Below are 17064 nucleotides of genomic sequence, written 5' to 3'. Positions count from 1 at the left end.
GTTGAGAAAAGACTCTAAAGTGACTGCCGAAGCATAGTATGTCCAAGAGCCAAAAGAGCGAAAAGGACTCAAAACACTCGCTAAAGCTTCCGACCACAGTTCGTCGCCTGTCATCCGCTTCGCCCGCTCCTTCGGGGTCCCAATCCGCCACACCTGCCGCTCAACTCCGAGTAAAGGTCGATCGTCCGTCGCCGTCTGCTTCGTCAAAGACTCCGCTGTTGCGCACATCTTCGACTGCTCTACGTAGTCAGGCAACTACCCGTTCCGTCAAGCTAAATATAGCAAAACCCGTGCGATGGCTCTCAGCAATTTCGTTGCCGTCCCTGACAGACTGGTGCATTTCGAGAGTCGGGTCAGAGGGCCTGCAGCCGAAGACGACAATGTACACACGTACGAAATCCGTCGTGACCGGCTGCAAGTCCTCTGGGACAACGTCGAAGCCGCTTATTCCACATGTGCTGATGCACTGCATCAAGACGGCGACGGTGAAGGCACACAGGCGATGGAGGCAAAGTACGATCACTGCTATGCAGTGTACGAGCGGTGTCTCGCCCGTGTTAAGGGGCAAATTACCCAGGTTTCCGGGTCCAGCAGGAGTGAACCATCCGTTCCTCCTGTATACTCCAGTGGCTGCCGGCTCCCTCCAGTCGACACCGAAGTTTTCCGTGGGGATTACTTGCGGTGGCCGACTTTCCGTGACCTTTTCACGGCCATCTATGTCAACAATCCAAGGTTGACTCCGGTCGAGAAACTTTTCCATCTGAATTCGAAGACCGCAGATGAGGCCAATGAAATAGTAGCTAAATTTCCGCTGACGAACGATGGTTTCGCGTCGGCTTGGGGTGCTCTCTGCGAACGGTTTGAGAACAAGCGCTTGTTGATCACAAGCCAGTTGAAGATCCTATTTAACCTGTCCACGGTTACCCAAGAGTCGGAGCAGCTATCAAGGAACTGCAGAGCACGATTCAGCGTTGCTTGACCGCTCTTGAGCATTCAGACATTTCCGTCTGTAGCCCGTTCGCAGATTGCATCCTTGTTTTCCTCTGCTCGTCCAAACTTCCCAAGCTCACACTCTCGTTGTGGGAGCAGTCGTTGGTGGACAAAGCGAAAATTCCGCATGGCAGGATATGAGCACGTTCCTCAATGAGCGTTACCGTACGCTCGAAGCTATTGAGGACGTAAAACAGACTGCCAATTCACAGATCGCGACTGCAGGACCATCCCGTCCGCAGAATTCGAAGCAGTCAACTCCTTTGAGGCCCGAGTCACTCCGAAAAGCAAATCGTGTGACTTGTGCTCAAAGGAGAATCACCCTGTCCGGGTGTGTCCGCGTTTCTTGCAAATGTCGGTCAACGAGAGGATGACATACATCAAACAGAAAAGTCTCTGTTTGAACTGTTTCGCAAGAGGTCACCAACCCGGAGTGTACAAGTGCGCACAATTGCTTTACATGCAAAGGGCGGCACAACACTCTTCTCCATCGGGGTGACAGTGCCCACAATGGTGCCTCTTCATCGTCCAACATACAGTCCACTCCAAATCCAACGGCAACAAATGTGCAGAATTTCTTTGCTAATAACGCTCAGAATGTCCTTCTCGGCACGGCGGTCATCAATGTTTGCCACTTGGGCACTACATATACCGCACGTGCGTTAATTGATTCCGGGTCCGAAGCGACCTTCATTTCTGAGCGTTTGTTCCAACGCATTAAGTTGCCTTTCCAGTCCGTGCGAGCCCAGGTATCCGGGCTAAATCACGCAGTTGCGGCCCAATCGCAGAAGTTATGTCACTTCAGCATTGGTTCTCCGACGAAGCCGAGGCTCCATATCGAGACTTCGGCATTCGTAATTCCACAGTTGGCAGGCAAACTGCCCTCCTTCGATATGCCGCGAACTTTCTCAAGGATCTACCAGCGATAGAACTGGCAGATCCACATTTCTACAAGAGCGCTCAGATCGATGTACTAATTGGCGCGGATATCCTTCCGTCGGTCATCTTGAGCGGCTCCCGGCCAAACATTTGTGGCTCACTCCTTGGGCAGGAAACCGTGTTTGGCTGGATTCTTACCGGCCCTGTCTCCCAGAGTATGTCGACAACTGTTGCTGCGTTTTCGACAAGAGTCGCCCCTCCAAGCAGACGAACAGCTCGACAGCCTACTTTCCAAATTTTGGGAGGTGGAGGATATTCCAGCGAAGCTGATAAAGGAGTCAGACTTCGTTTGCGAAGAGAATTTCGTTAAGACTACTTCTCGTAGCACATGTGGCAGATATCGGGTGACTCTTCCATTCCGGAAGCCCGATGGCATTGAACTGGGTCATTCCAGATCTATAGCGCTGGCTCAATTCCAAGAACGAGAATCGTTTGTCAAGAAACGATTCTCTAAAGGAACAGTACAATGCCGTTCTCCAGGAGTACGTGGACTTGGGTCATATGACACCCATATCGCCTCAAGCGATTGGCACGACTCCTAATTTCTACCTGCCTCACCACGCAGTATTCAAACCGGATAGCACCACAACGAAGGTGCGGGTCGTTTTCAACGCATCTTGTCCATCCTCAAATGGCAAGAGTCTGAATGATATCCTTCATTCAGGGCCCATTCTCCAATCGGATCTTACGATGCAGATCCTCCGATGGCGATACTATCGATATGTGTTCAATGCGGACATAACGAAGATGTATCGCCAAATCCTCATGGACTCAAAGCACACACCGTTCCAACGAATTCTGTTCCGCACGTCGGACGGTGTGATCCGTGACTTTGAGTTGAACACGGTGACATTCGGTGTCAACTGTGCGCCTTTCCTGGCTCTACGAGTCCTTCAGCAACTTGCTGATGACATACGCTTGGAGTATCCTCTCGCAAGCCATGTCATCTCCAACAATATGTACGTGGACGACGTCCTAGCGGGGACACACACAAGAGAAGAGGCCATCCGGACCATTACGGAAGTGTGTGCAGCCCTGACAGTGCTGGCTTCCCGCTGAGGAAATGGACATCGAACCATAAGAGCGTGCTGAAGGACATTCCAAGGACCATCTACTACGAGAAGACTTCCTCGAACTCGAAGACTCTAGTACGGCGAAAACTCTGGGCATCAGGTGGCAAGCTCACGATGACGAGTTCTTTTCATGCCACCAGAAGTTGCCCATCAGGACTCCTACACGAAGAGGGAAGTGCTCTCGCAAATCGCTAAGCTTTTCGACCCAGCCGGGTGGCTGGCCCTTTCGTTATCCGAGCCAAGATCTTCATGCAGGAGATCTGGCTGAGAACGCTCGAATGGGACGAGCACCTACCCACGGATCTTTCACTCCAATGGAAGGAGTACCTCCAGAGCTATCCTGCTCTGGGAAAGATCCGGATTCCAAGATGGGTCCAATTCCAGACACGAGTGAAGCTCCAGTACCACGGATTCTGTGATGCGTCAGAAAGGGCGTATGGAGCAGCGATCTATGTCCGTGTGGAAACGGCGAACAAGGTTTCCACACATCTCCTTACTGCGAAGACAAAGGTGGCTCCGGTCAAGTCTCTCTCAGTGCCACGTCTGGAGCTTTGTGGCGCAGTCCTGTTGGCTGAGTTATCTGCTGCCCTCCTCCTGAACCTGCCAGCAGAAAGTTTCCAGACTTTCTTTGGACCGACTCAACAATTGTTCTCGCCTGGTTGAACAAGCCACCCTGCCGATGGACAACCTTTGTGGCCAATCAGTGGCCAAGATTGTCCAAGCCAGCGACGCCAAGAACTGGTCGCATGTGCGATCCGAGCACAATCCGGCAGATCTGGCAAGCCGTGGTGTCCTGCCACAAGAATTGGTTCGTAATCCGTTGTGGTGGCATGGACCAGAGTGGCTTCATCTCCCGTCGGATCAATGGCCATCTTCTCCAAGTCCCATTCCGGAGACTCTGCTGGAGCAGCGGATTAAATGCAACGTCGCTAAGTCGCCTCCGACTCCCGACTTCCTGAGCAGGTTCTCTGAGTTTGGCAGGGCACTGCGCACGTCTGCCTATGTTCTCCGATTCATCGATAGGAGTCGGAAGTTGGCAGTTCCAAGCTCTACCGTGGTCCAGGCGGATGAGCTGTCACGGATCCAAGAGCGGCTAATCGTCATGGCTCAACGTCACACTTTTCCACAAGAATACCAATGTCTGCAGTCCAAGCAGCAGGTTCCTTCCTCAAGTTCAATCCGAAACTTGAACCCTTTCCTCGATGGCAAGGGGATTCTACGGGCCTGTGGGCGTCTGAGGGCGTCCCACTCGCTGCGTTACGATGAGAGTCATCCAATCATCCTATCGTATTCCTCGTCCTTTGCACGACTACTGGTTCGTTTCACCCATCGTATATCCTTACATGGGGGTAACCAAGTCGTTATGCGGCTGATCCGTTCCAGGTTCTGGATTCCCAAATTGAAGGTCCTCGTTAAATCCACCATCAACTCCTGCAAGGTCTGCGTCATCTACAAGAAGAGATTGCAGACCCAAATGATGGGGGACTTGCCCAAGGAAAGGGCGTCCTACTCGAGACCTTTCACGCACACTGGAGTCGACTTCGCCGGCCCATTCGAAATAAAGAATTACACTGGCCGAGCCTGCCTCATCACCAAAGGGTACGTCTGCGTCTTCGTGTGCTTCAGCACGAAGGCGATCCACTTGGAGGCAACATCGGATCTCACGACGGAGAAATTCCTGGCCGCATTCTCCCGTTTCATCGCACGGCGCGGGTGTCCACACCAAATGTATTCGGACAACGGAAAACCTTCGTTGGAGCTGACAAGGTGATCTCCAACGACTTCTTGGAAGCGACAAGGGAGTGCATCATCGCACAACATGCCCACAAGAGCCTATCCTGGCACTTCAACCCGCCGGGCGCCCCGCATATGGGTGGTTTATGGGAAGCCGGCGTAAAGAGTTTTAAGGCACTCTTTTACAAGGCGACCTCCACTCGAAATATACGTTCGAAGAGTTGTCCACTCTTCTCGCTAAGATCGAAGCCTGCCTGAACTCGAGGCCGATTTCCCCTATGTCCGAGGATCCTGCGGACTTACTAGCGCTCACTCCTGGCCATTTCCTCATAGGTGGCCCTCTTCTTTCGGTGTTGGAACCACCAATTAACCAACCGGCCACCTCCATCCTCAATCGATGGCAGCGACTGAAGGCTCTTCACCAACAATTTTGTTTCCGTTGGAAAGATGAGTACCTGAAGGAGCTGCACAAACGGACGAAATGGCAATCCCCTACCCGGAACCTTCGGATCGGTGACATGGTCGTCATAAAGGAAGACAACCTCCCCTAACGAATGGCGCCTAGGACGGGTGCTGACGACGTGTCCAGGCACCGACGCCAAGGTTCGAGTGGTAGATGTGCTCACGGCGCGGGGTACCATCCGAAGACCCGTTGCCAAACTTATTCTACTCCCGATGGACAGCAAGACTGACCCTCCACGTCAGAAGGACTGAAGGACGAATAACATCCTATTCCGTACTCCTATTCGTCGTCCTGTGTTGTCCTATGCTATCCTGTTCCGTGTGTCATTGACATTGCAAAGAGGCTATTACAATAATCGTTTGTTTTTTCTTGTTTCATTCCATGTAGTATGCCATCACATACATCAACCCACCGGGACCGCCCGCTGGCACCAACTCGTTCCGGTGTCGCGTGTGCCGTGGGATCCACCCACTCCGGAGGTGTCAGCGATTCCTGAGGCTGACAGCGGAGAAACGGTTGAGAGCAGTACTCATCAACCAGTACTGCCCTAACTGTCTGGCCCACCAACACCCAAGCAATACTGCCGCAGCGCGGGAAGGTGCAGGGTGTGTCGGGGGGATCACCACACACTGCTGCATTTCAAGGAGGCACGCAGCGCTCACCCCAACCGTCAGCGACGAGGCGAAGACCAACCGGTCTCCACCCGGTCCCGAACCCCAACAAGGCCACTCTCCAAGGCCGCGCTCGCCAAGGTCGCGTTCACCACGGCCACGCTCGCCACGGTCACGCTCCCGCTCGCCGTCACCCCATCGACCGGCCTCGCCGATGTCCGAGGAGGCCTTTCCGACGTCGCTCGCATCCTTGCTGCAGGACAAGGCTGTGAGCATACTTCCGACGGCCAACATCCTGATCGACACCGGATGCAAAACATTTGAGATGCGAGCGCTGATCGACCCGTGCGCGGCGACCAGCCGTATCAGCGCATCTTTGGCAACAGCCTACCGGCTATCCGTCACCCGCGTTGGTACGGAAGGCGTCTGCACGGCGATCATCCGCTCACGGACATCCGAGTTCCGTCGAAAGGTGCTGCTGCAGGTGGACTCGCAACCTGCAGCCGCACCCTCCGACCCGTCGATGGCGAGAACTTGAGCAATTCCGCAGCATCACGCTCGCCGACGAACGCTGGTTCCAGCCATCGACGGTGTCCCTGGTGCTCGGCACTGATGTATCCTCACATCATCCTACCTGGCCTCCTGCCGAGCACCAACGGTTTGCCAATGGCCCAGAATTCCACCTTGTTGGATTCTGTCCGGTCCATTTGGACAATGATACCGTTTTGCAACTCATTGCAAGGGGGGGAGGATGTTGATGCCAGATGACTGCAGGTGTGACCACTCAGGCCAGCTGACAGTGTGGTCGCGATCGAGAGTTATCGATACGACAAAGCTAGTATACTGTGCGTGTGACCGTGTCATACGCACAGACACCTGCTTGGTTTCCTCTGAAGATGGTCACCCTGCCCTTTTTAGTGCTTTTTTCATTCCGCCTTCTATCATATGTTCAAATTTTCGGCACAACAGCACATGTATATTTTCAAGTGGAAATAAAACGCAATACAAGTTACAAGTTTCTATTAATTGAAAGTTAAAGTGTTATTATTTTTTTCAACAAGCGTCGCCCCCCTCCACTATGCACTATGAATGGCAACTCATAGTTGGGATGACGCAAAAACGGAGCAGCACATAGTCTATGTTTTATTGCTTCGAACGCATGTTGGGCCTCTTCATTCCATTCTTTCCTTTTAGCAGCTCTGTTAGTGCAAAGATGACCGTTGAGTACTGGGGAATAAAACGCTGGTACCAACCAGTCATGCCCAGGAATCGTCTCAGTTGGCGTCTGGACTGTGGCACCGGAAATTCGGGAATTACTTGATCCATAAGTCGACACATTGTATAAGGGGAGTTACACACGCCAAATGGCATGCGAGTAAACTGATACAAGGGTCTATTTGGTACCGTAAAAGCAGTTTTGGTCGCGCTTCATTATCTAGAGAAATTTGCCAAAAGGCATCTTTTAAATCGATTTTGGAAATGCACATAACAGATGGCAATCGACTTAGAAGACCTTCTAAGCTAGGCATGGGATATGCGTCCTTCTTCGTCACTGCATTTAGCTTTCGAGAATCAAGACATAGGCGATCTTTGCCAGGTTTAACAATCAAAACCACAGGCGAGGACCATGTAGAGTACGAAGCTTCTTCTATTACTCCTAAACGTAACATGCGGTCAATCTCGGCACAAAGTCGCTTTTCTTTAGCTGGAGATATGGGATAGTATCTTTGTTTAATGTGAGTACTATCTCCTGTGTCTATAGAATGTTCAAGAAGTGTTGTTGTTCCTAAGCCGTCCGTTTCGCATGACGGAAAAATCAACAACTGCTTGTAATCTGCGTTTTGCATCACTGTAAGAGACAATTTGGGTATCGGTTCATTTTCAATTTCAGATTCAGTTACTGCATTAACATAACTAACAGAAATTCCAAATTTATTCCAAAAGTCTATTCCGCAAATAACATCTTGCGTGATGGCGCTAACAATTAGGAACTCAAAAAGATTGCTTTGTCGAATTATACTCGATCGGAAGATTAATGGTACATGCGACCTTTTGAGGTTGTCCATCAGCAGTTTTAACAAATCCTTTGGATTTAAGATAGTTAATATTATTTTCAAAAATGTACTTTGCTAAGTTTCCTCCGATCACGCTTTTATTTGCTCCGCTATCGAGCAAGGCCAAACAACGCTGATCGAGAATGTTGAGGTAAGTAAAGGGTCGTATATCGTTGTCTTTATTTACGATAGCTGATATCCTATAAGAATTTAGTACACGCTTTTTCGACCAAAATGTATGCATACGATGAGCAGCACGTGATTTTGAAGATGTGTGTATTTTTCCTAATCGCAAATGATAAGGTATAAAATGTCAATGAATTTGTAAGTCGGGTAAGTTATTCGATATAGCAGGTGGTTGAGAATACTCTAGAAATTTGGTTCTATTTTAATTGCGGATATCCGCTTTTGGTGGTAAGCGAATACCCTTCTGCGAATTTTCCTGTTTGGTTTTACATTTTGTACAGTTTGGTTTATATGTGTCAAGTTTTCCACAGCCATAACAAAATATACGACGTGATTTCAGGCAATCCTGGTAACGATGACCAATTTCATCGCAATTCCAGCATTTGAAATTATCAGAATACTTCATAGCATTTACATCTGCTGATTATGAGTCTTCGTCTTCAGAGCTTAACTCAGGTCTTTTCTAAAGCAATCTCATGAATAACTCGGTTGGGGTTATTCGATCGATTTTGATGTTTAGGCAGTTGTGAGTAGAATTCTTCATGTTTGTGACATTCTCTACGAAGGATAGCTAAATTTGAAATTGGAACATGTAATAGTTCATGTCGAAGATCTGGTTTCAAATTCTGTTTAACATAAGAGACCAATTCGGTATCGGATAGACGAGAATTAAGCGTATCTGCTATGTTCAACATAGCATCCAGATATTCATCGAAAGGTTCATTAAACTTTTGTTTCCTGCGTCGTAAGCTATCTTTTATGTCTTCATCGGTTCTTTGATTTTGGTATCTTTCGCATAAACGAGAACAAAGATTATACCAATTCCTATGATGAGAGCTACGATGAAACCTCCAATAGAATGTTAACCTGAGAATAGTAAGTGAGCAAACTGATACAACGTATCAAAGTTTCCGCTCAAACAACGAGGGGTCAAGCAATTTATTCGATATATAAAGTCATCGATTGGTATATCAGTTGGTGTACCACTGAACTTAAGATGCCAATTAACAATGGTACTGGAAATTCGGTCAGGCCGATCGAGACTACCAGATATATTTCCTGATTGCCCCGATCCTTCGTTATTCGGATCTGGAATTTCGTTATCCCATTCCAATTGCGGTTCCTCGGAACGAACTATTGGCGGTTGGGCGGCAATATTTAAGTTTCTGAAGGCAAATTCAACCTGATCAGCGATAGTAGCGACTAGTTCAGCTCGAAAGTTATCGAGTGAAGAAGTGATAAGTCCTTAAACTCGTTGTTCAGACACAGCTGGAACGGGTGCGGTTGTACTATTGATGCTCGGGGTAAGCGACTTTCTCGTGCAGCATTTTGATGCTGCCTGGAAGTAGGTACATTTTGTTCTAAGCTTGCCCTGTGTTGCCAAGAAGGAGGTTGTTCGGCATTTCTCATTAGATTCTCTCTCTGATTAGCTCTTGTTTTGGGTCGCTCTCGCGGTTTAGTGCCAGAGGCTCCCGAGGCATCGCGTGAAACTGGGGGTGCTGCAACTGTATGAAGCATGCTTAACCCTTCAGATTGTTCTGAGCCAAAATATCTCCTATCCTGCACGGCTTTTGGAAGTTGGACAAGTTTCGCTAGTATTGAGCCAATTGGATATACATTCGGAGTGAAAGTTATGACTACAAGGGGTTTTTTACTAATTCAAATTCAGACGATTTTAAATCATTGCAAATTTTGCAAAGAATTAGTGAACTAGCTGATGCGAGGTTTTCGTGGCTGCGAGTAACCGGCATAATGAATGTGAACTAGTACGGTATTCGATATTGACAAGGTAATTGACAAAAATAAGTTTACGATAAGCGATAATATAGTGTTTATAAGTTTTAAGTTTTTAAGTTTGGGACTTACCCTTCAATGCGATTTTAAGATAATGGGAAGTGAGTACTGAGAGGCTGAATCTACTTTGATTAGTAACGTATTTGATGAGTGTTTGTGATTGAAACAGGAACAGATCGATATTAACCAATACTGAACAATTCTCAATTTCAATACCACAACACAATATTGTGTACTGGGCCTAACACTGATTCGGTAGAGAATCGAAATTCATCAATTCTACAACAAATTTCCTTAATCACATTATTGGCCAGAACAGGTTTAATTCATTGATAACACTATCAATTAATGAATCACCGCTATGTATGTTATTTTCGCCTGGTCTGCTTCCGACGTTCTCATCAGTAAACAGCCAATCCAGAAGGCAGAAAATTCATACACCTATGTTTTCAATACAAAGAATGAATAGTTTGATGAGGAAATTTTTGTTTTGGGGCACATTTTTCATAGGCCTCACGAGTTGGGCGCCATTTAATTATGTGACGAACACCACGAGGTTCTACTCGTCTAAGCCTACTCTGTCTAGCTAACTTGCCGGCTCAGTTCAGGGCTGGGGTGGGTCTTTGGCTTCGACTGGGTAGTAAGTCATCATAAGTTAAAATGTAGACAGAGTGTAATACTTGGGGAGAACTCAGAATCAATAATTTAACACATCATTGTTTTCTTCTCCATGTTATACATTATTTTAATAAACATACTTCGTTTATAAAATTATCTCTAATTAACAATAGTGCTTTATTTATTGAGCTTTTATTTATCGTTACGTTAATTTGTTTTGCTTACACGTTTGTCTTCATGACTTAATAATACGAAAAATATACCAACACGGAACAACAAGGAAACGAGAGCCTCACAATCACAACCCCAATCAACTATGAATACAGACACGGCTATGCTGTACTTACGCACTTTCCATCGATGTTAGCAGGCCTGATAACTGATGAATCCGTCGTAGCATATATGAATGTTGATGATAGCTGTAAAGATGATAAAGGGTTATGGTTATCAGGCTATCAAATCCTATGTACCCCATGTTGGTTGTATAAAAAGTCGAAAAAATGAGTTAAGTAGTTGGAATATCAAGTTTCTATACAAATCAAGTTCTTGTGAAGGAAGTGCTAATTAGGGTCACCTCTCATTAATGTCAATTTAGGGATAATAAAGATGCAATTTAATTAGGGTCACCTATTGAAATGTCAAGTGTGAGGTAATAAAGATGCAATTTAATTAGGGTTAGCTGTGGAAATGACAAGTGTGGGATTTGTGTGACGAATTGTACGCGACCCGAGACGGGGCGATGAAAGGATCGGGATCGGGGTCGGGGGCGTTTCGTCACACAAATCCTTCGGAGTCGGGGTCGGGGTCGAGGTCGCTTGTCCCGAGACGCCCTCGGGGTCGGGGTCGAGATCGCTTGTCCCGACACGCCCTCGAGGTCGGGGTCGCATTCGGTCTCGCACTCGGGGTCGCAATCGAAAACGATTCGTAGATCGAGGGCGAAACGTATGACGAACACGTGCTACGATACGCTCTCGAGGTCGAGACGAGACGGTGAGGATCGGGGTCGGGGTCGCAGTCGAAAACGATTCGTAGATCGAGGGCGAAAACGTGCAACAAACACGTGCTACGATACGCTCTCGAGGTCGTGTGTCCCGTGACGAGACAATGAGGGGATCGGGGTCGCAGTCGATTCGTAGATCGTACACGAAAACGTGAGACGAAGTCGTCCAACGAAACGTGATACGCTCTTTAACGAACGTAGCGTATGAACGCGCGAACACCCACCTCGAAACGTAGGTCGTGGGGCAACGCATCATACTAGATCGAAACGTTACGAAACGAATGGACGGAAACGTGACGCAGCGCCACATCCAAGACGATCGAATACGTGAACGTCTAACACGAATCAACGTTACGAAACGTGACGAAATATGTTCGGAAGCCCAACGCTACCTGAAAAACGATCGAAGGCGCCTTGCACGTGACGCATCGCTACCTGTAAAACGAACGAAGGTGTGACACCCACTTCTCTCGTCAATTCGAATGTAATCGAAATCGGAGCGGAGGAAGGAAGACGTGATGAACGTTAAAAAGGATGGGAACGTGACGTAATTCAGACGAGAGTACAACACCATTTCCAAGACACTTGAAGATAAAATAGAAAATCTGAAAGAAAAAACCGAATAGTGCTGTAAAAATTCCATTTCCCTTAAAGATATAGTATTCTTCTTTACATGTTCTGTATCTAACATAATTTTATTTCCAAATACATTGTTTAGAATTAACCCGTTTCTATACATAGCACATTTCTATACAAGGAAGTACATGTCATTAATGTCAATTTAGGGGTAATAAAGATGCAATTTAATTAGGGAAACCTATTGAAAATGTCAAGTGTGAGGTAATAAAGATGCAATTTAATTAGGGTTAGCTGTGGAAATGACAAGTGTGGGGTAATAAAGATGTAATTTAATTAGGGTTAGCTGTGGAAATGACAAGTGTGGGATTTGTGTGACGAATCGTACGCGAGCCGAGACGGGGCGATGAAAGGATCGGGATCGGGGTCGGGGGCGTTTCGTCAGACAAATCCTTCGGAGTCGGGGTCGGGGTCGAGATCGCTTGTCCCGAGACGCCCTCGGGGTCGGAGTCGAGATCGCTTGTCCCGACACGCCCTCGAGGTCGGGGTCGCAATCGGTCTCGCACTCGGGGTCGCAAACGAAAACGATTCGTAGATCGAGGACGAAAACGTGCAACGAACATGTGCTACGATACGCTCTCGAGGTCGAGACGAGACGGTGAGGGATCGTGGTCGGTGTCACAATCGAAAACGATTCGTAGATCGAGGGCGAAAACGTATGACGAACACGTGCTACGATACGCTCTCGAGATCGAGACGAGACGGTGAGGATCGCGGTCGGGGTCGCAATCGAAAACGATTCGTAGTTCGAGGACGAAAACGTGCAACGAACACGTGCTACGATACGCTCTCGAGGTCGTGTGTCCCGAGACGAGACGGTGAGGGGGTCGGGGTCGCACTCGAAAACGATTTGTAGATCGAAGACGCCTTGCACGCTAGCTAGCATCGCTAGCTGTAAAACGATCGTAGTCGCCACGCTATCTATAAAACGAACGAAGGTGTGGCGCCCACTTGTCTCGTCATTTCGAATGTATTCGAAATCGGAGCGGAGGAAGGACGATGTGATGAACGTTAAAAAGGATGGGAACGTGATGTAATTCAGACGAGAGTACAACACCATTTCCAAGACACTTGAACATAAATTAGAAAATCTAAAAGAAAAGCCGAATATTATAAGCAAGATGCAATGAGGTTACCACACCATGAATACCCATAGATATTCGTCCACTATTCAATTTTCCTCGGTTTTCATCCAAAACCTAAAATCCTTAAAATCACTTCTAGTTTGTGACTCGAAGATACACATCGGCTCCGCGATTCTCCAAAGTTAACAATATTTAAAAATTCTTAAGTGAATAATTGTGTAGTGAAAAATTGTTTAAACATTCAGTATTAACAATAAAACCCTCGTCGAAAACAAAATATAATTGTGCAGTGAAAATTGTTAATAACTTTCAAAATCAAGTTTGTTTAAACAAATTGTAAAATTCGAAAATTATTATTAAACAACATTGTAAAAATCAATTTTACAATACACAATCAAATACTTTAAAAACAATACTTCAAATAAAATAAACTTTATTTCATTCAACCATCAAATAAAAAAGAAACAAACAAAAAACATCAACATGAATCCCGAGAATATCAACAACTTCAACAACTTCAACTACACCACCAACACCATCAATGGGGAGTATTGCTATTCCTGCCAGCATTACCTACCTGCAGGTATGCAATGGCATTTCCACGCTAGCACCGATATACATAAATACAACTCTATCCGTCCGGTGGAGGGAAGAATCAACATGAATCCCGAGAATATCAACAACTTCAACTACATCACCAACACCATCAATGGAGAGTATTGCTATTCCTGCCAGCATTACCTACCTGCAGGTATGCAATGGCATTTCCACGCTAGCACCGATATACATAAATACAACTCTATCCGTCCGGTGGACGGAAGAATCAACATGAATCCCGAGAATATCAACAACTTCAACTACATCACCAACACCATCAATGGAGAGTATTGCTATTCCTGCCAGCATTACCTACCTGCAGGTATGCAATGGCATTTCCACGCTCGCACTGATATACATAAATACAACTCTATCCGTCCGGTGGATGGAAGAATCAAGCAGATTGTGAATGGGTACAAGGGACGTATTCTCCAATACATGTTTGAGAATGAGGGAGCGGATGTAAGGATGCCTATTGAATTCCTAAATGAGGCTGGATTAGCACTGATCCCACACTTGGAATGCGTGATGACTACCCACCTATCATCCAAATGCAATTTTGAGTTGTTTGCTGAGTACATGCTAATAAAAGAGCATGATATTCAACAAGAAATAAAATCGTTCCAGAGCACAATGTCTCAGGTTACGACTGGATCCGACTTCACCCGCTTCTTTGAATCGCATAAAAATGTGATAGACGCAAAAATGAGTGAGTTTCAGGAAAAGGATAGTGGATGGACCTTGACACGAATTATTAGGCTGGAGCTTAATGTTTACAAATGTGATCCGACAAAAGGATCTAACCATTTTGAGCTTCCGCTTAAATTAAAAAATAGAAAGGCAGTTGTTAATGTACATAACAAAGATGTCTTCTGTTTTAAGTGGGCAATTATATCGGCCCTCAAACCAATAAGTAGATCATACCATTGTAATAGTTATGGTGTTGAGATTACGTCCCCAATAATTGAGGTGAATAACATAAAGATTGACTTCAATGGATTAGCATTCCCGATGGAAATTCGAAAAATAAAAGAGTTCACTCAACGAAACCCTCACATAAGTTTAAATGTTTTCGGGTATGATGAGGAATCTGACAAAATAATTGGACCACTTTACTGCGATGGAGTAGAAATGAGAATCCACATTAATTTATTATTCGTCGACGGACCAACGGCGGGTATTCATGGACACTATGTGTGGATTAAAAATATTTCATCGTAAGTACATTCATTAAATTTGAAAATATCACAATCACCTTACAATTTCAATTTTCATACACAGTCTACTTGCCAAACAACTGGGTAAACATCGAGTTAAGCGTTGGTTCTGTAATCAATGCTTACAATACTCAACGAGTGAGGAGAGGGCGGCTCAACATACATTGAGATGTAGTCGGGTGGTTACCGAGGACCAAGGAAGGATCAGAAGATTACCTTTAAAAACCATCATCGTCAGTTGGAGGTTCCGTTCGTCGTGTATGCAGACTTTGAATGTATATTGGAACCAGTATCATTAGATGTAAGTGTAAACACGAAAATTATTAATAAGCATGTGCCAGTAGCATTTGCATACTACATAAAGTGTGCATTTGACTCTGGCTTAGATAAGTTTGTTTCGAAGACAGGAGGTGATGTCGCTCGCACTTTCATTAAAAATTTAACGTCAGATTTGTCCGATTTGTATGAGAACCACATGAAAATAGTGGTTCCAATGCACATGACTCATAATGAGTTAGATAATTTTAGGAAAGCGACCATTTGCCACATATGTAAGGGTATTTTAAATAATGATAGAGTGAAAGATCATTGTCATTTTACAGGTATATATAGAGGTGCAGCCCATAATTCCTGTAATCTTAATTACAAGACGGGTGATTTTATCCCCGTATTCTTTCACAATTTCTCCAAATACGATTCTCATTTGTTTGTTAAAGAACTTGGAGAAATTGAGGGGGAAATAAAAGTTATTCCTTTGAATAAGGAATTGTATATTTCAATCTCTAAATATCTCCCTCTAAGGAAAAATACGTTAGAAATCAGGTTTTGGATACTATCAGATTCATGCCCTCTAGTCTAGACACACTCGCGGGAATTTGAGTGAGGAGAATTTCAATGTGCTGAAATCACAGTACAAAAACAAGTCCGATTTTGAACTACTTCGCAGGAAAGGAGTTTTCCCATATGAACATTTAGATTCTGTTGAAAAACTAGATGAAACTTCTCTCCCACCGAGATCCAAGTTCTATAGTAATTTAACAGAGTCAGAATGTTCAGAAGAGGATTACGCTCATGCCATCCAAGTATGGCATCATTTTAATTGTCGTTCATTGAAGGAATACTTAGAATTGTATTTGAAAACTGATGTTTTATTGTTAACAGACGTTTTCCAAAATTTTAGGGCAATTTGTTCTTCAATTTACAATCTTGACCCAGCCCATTATTACACTACACCAGGATTGTCGTGGGATGCTATGTTAAAAACCACAGAGATTGAACTCGAGTTACTCACTGATATTGATATGATTACATATTTTAAGAGTGGAATTCGGGGTGGGTTGGTGCAATGTAGTCATAGACATACAAAAGCAAACCACAAATACTTAAAAAATTTTGATCCTACTAAAGAATCGGAATTTTTAATGTATGTGGATGCAAACAATTTGTATGGATGGGCTATGTCTGAACCACTACCTTACGGTGAGTTCAAATTGTTAGACACGAATCAGATTAAGAGTTTTAATCTAGAAAATATTCATGAAAATAGTGAATATGGATATATTCTAGAGGTTGATCTAGATTACCCTTACTCACTTCATGATGAACATAATGATCTACCATTCTGTCCGGATAACAAGCTACCATCAAGCAGTTGTAAAACTCCCAAGTTAATAGCCGATCTCGCTGAAAAGAAGAATTATATCATATACTATAAGACTTTAAAACAGTGTATGAGACATGGCTTGGAATTAAAAAAAATTCACTCCATCCTTCAATTTAGGCAGAAAGCCTGGCTCAAGAAATATATTGATATAAACACTGAGCATAGGACCAGAGCCAAAAATAATTTTGAAAAAGATTTTTTTAAATTATTGAACAATGCTGTTTATGGAAAAACCATGGAAAACAGTGAAAAAAGGGTGGATATACGGATAATAACGGAGTGGGACTATCCAGTTGAAAATAGGAAGTTAGGACGACCCAAATTATGTGCCAGGGATTTAATATCAAAATCTAATTTTCATAATGCATCAAGGTTCAGTGAAAGTATGTATGCTATTCAAATGA

General features: G+C 45.2%; 1 pseudogene; it reads left to right on the top strand.

The window, feature by feature from the left end:
* The first annotated feature begins 295 nt into the window (after nt 1-295).
* LOC133850011 (uncharacterized) lies at nt 296-7131 on the top strand (annotated as a pseudogene).
* Nucleotides 7132-17064: the final 9933 nt, after the last annotated feature.

Source organism: Drosophila sulfurigaster, unplaced genomic scaffold, assembly GCF_023558435.1.
Source record: "Drosophila sulfurigaster albostrigata strain 15112-1811.04 unplaced genomic scaffold, ASM2355843v2 ctg91_pilon, whole genome shotgun sequence".
NCBI lineage: Eukaryota > Metazoa > Arthropoda > Insecta > Diptera > Drosophilidae > Drosophila > Drosophila sulfurigaster.
Note: the sequence above shows the minus strand (reverse complement) of the source record. Positions and strands in the feature narration are given on the sequence as shown.